Raw genomic sequence first — 2,744 nt, 5'->3', positions numbered from 1 at the left:
CAGAACAAATCGACTCTCGGTGTCGGTTGGTGATGGAAATATTTTTCCCACGTTTTAAAGTTAGAGACGTCGGTTAATCGTTCGATTAATTTAAATAAATCGAATATCTGAAATTTTAATCGAGTAATTTTGTATCGAACAATGAAAAATCAAAATATGAATACACCAATAATTATCAAAGTAATCGCGATTAATTAAAAAGGGAACATTTTTTTCAAAAAAAGCTGTGCAAAATTTGTTCAATCGTCATGGTGTATCGTCGAAATTAATCGAATATGCTAAGCCATTTACGGTTAAGCATAAAAATGATTCCCTGGTGGTGGAGGATACTGGGAAGAAGAATTCAGGGTATGCAGGAGTAAAATGCGAACTTGAAGAAGGTGGTCTCAGCTCCCGTTCTGAAATAGTAGTATTCAAACTCCGGGTGGCAAGGAATGTTTTCCATATTAGTGGTCAATGATTCTATAAATATACTTTTTTTGAACAAGTTGGGACCATGCAGAAGTATACACATAAATCAGCCATTTCAACAACATTCGAAGAATAGGTAATTTTGAATAGAAAACATTTGATGTTGATACAATAAAAATATTGTGCATCATTTTAATGGTGTGCTCTTTTTTAATCGTCCTCAAAAAATCATGAATTGGTAAATTTATGAATATACCATTATTATGCGCCATGTTTATTTAGAAATTCTATTTAATGTAACATTAATAATTATGACATCTTTTTTTTTTATTATAAATGACTGTTCGTTTTGATTACAAGAAATAAATATTCGCTTGATTAATCGAATAATGAAAGATAATTAAAAAGACAAAAAAAATGACCCCAAGATTAATCGACAATCGAATAAACGAAAAATTTAGACATCTCTATTTGCAGTCAAACCCCTTCCCACAGTCCTCTGTATATGTATACCGTTTTCCCTCGCGCACTTATTGACGACACGGTCACACCTTTAGTTAGGGTTAGGATTAGCACACAAATCGGCAGAACAAATGTATGGGAAAAAAGGAAGTTCTTCCAGTTTTCATGAATTTAAACCGTTTAGAGACTAGCGAATTGTAATGTATAGCATATCAAATAAATCTTAGAGAATTTCCGATTGGATTGGTATGCAAATCATGAGAATTCGTTCACAGTGAAAATAGTTTTTAACGTTAACTTTGTTTCATAAAAACGTGACCTGTTTTCTGATTAGGCACCCTTCCTGAAAGACGTAGTTCTATGTCAAAAATGATGCGATCACGAAAAAAACAGGAAGTGGGTTATATCTATGGTATAACCGCAAGGGTGACGTAGGACTATCGTTGATTTAGAGATCATTTGTATGAAGTTGAATCTGAATTCATTCTGAATGAATGAATATTTGGAGAACTTCGAAAACGAGAGCGTTACGTTGGAGGCACAAGGTTTTATGCATCCAATATTGGATACGGAAATATCCTACTGATGGGGAAGAATAATCTTCAGAAGCTATCCTGTTAATTGCGATTGATTGAAAAATCACAAAACCTAATGTGTTTGGTCACAGTGTTACATGGATAGAAAACATTAAAATAAACTCTTTCATATGAATGTAATTTTAAATTCCCAGAGGAACTGGCAGATTATTTTCAGTAACGATTAGATATTTCCACATTTTCCTCCATACTGGAAGCCCACCAGTGGTTAATGCTAACTCGATAACCATCTGTTAATAGCACTTGATTGAAACATATTTGGTCACAGTGTTACATGGATAGAAAACATTCAAATAAACTCTTTCACATGAATGTATTTTTAAATTCCTAGAGGAACTGGCAGATTATTTTCCGGATCTTTCTCGATCCAAACGGAAAGAATTCCGTGCGTGTATGTGTGTGTGTGTGTGTGTGTAGCGGCTGCTTCGAGATCTTCCCGGGGAACCGTTTGTAGCATCACTCTCCTCCTGATGGATTCCTTTCTGGCCTAAGGTGCACAAACAGGCTCTTGGTGACACCGTTCATCCGCGCTTTCATGATAAATGAAAAGCTTCACCACAACAGCGACAACATGCTCCAATCGCTGTTCAATTAGAACTGAGTGGATTTCCGAGCGGCGCTCGCTTATATACCGATTGGTGATTTCAATAGCCTATTTTGAAAGCAAATTTAAGACTATTGAAACAAGTTTTTGGATCAGAAAGTAACAAGTATAGAACGCGTAGACATTTTATCTTTCGAATGAAGTGTTTATCATACCATTTCGTTCAGTTGTTTAGGAGCTATTAACACTCAAAATCTCGGTCTCCGGCGTAACGCTTTCGTTTTCGAAACTTTGATTTTACACCCCGGTATAGAAATGAAAGACGTAGTCCTACGTCAAAAAACAGATGATAGTAAACCGGAAGGTTAAGAGGAAAAGCGAAAGAGTTTAGACAGCAGATTTCGCGCTTTATTTTCCATCTTCTCCGATAGGTGTAAAAATAGCGCCCCGTGCGCGTGAACCATCTCGCACTCGCTTTGGACGTTGTTTACTTCTCTGCGCGATAAACCATTTCTGTTTTAGAATTCCGACGAAGGCACATTGCCTCTGCATGAATAGAAGGTTTATTTTGGTACTGCCGCTAGCGAGAAGATGGTTGACATAAGGCCTCACCACACCAGTAAAACTGCAGTCAGCTTTGCGAGTGCATGGTTCAATTGAATCGAACGCTTAATCTATGTTATAGTTTGGGAACAGATGGAAACGATTCAGATGGAGACCGCCCTAGAAAG

Source organism: Toxorhynchites rutilus, chromosome 1 (assembly GCF_029784135.1).
Source record: "Toxorhynchites rutilus septentrionalis strain SRP chromosome 1, ASM2978413v1, whole genome shotgun sequence".
Taxonomy (NCBI): domain Eukaryota; kingdom Metazoa; phylum Arthropoda; class Insecta; order Diptera; family Culicidae; genus Toxorhynchites; species Toxorhynchites rutilus.
This window is presented reverse-complemented; position numbering follows the sequence as displayed.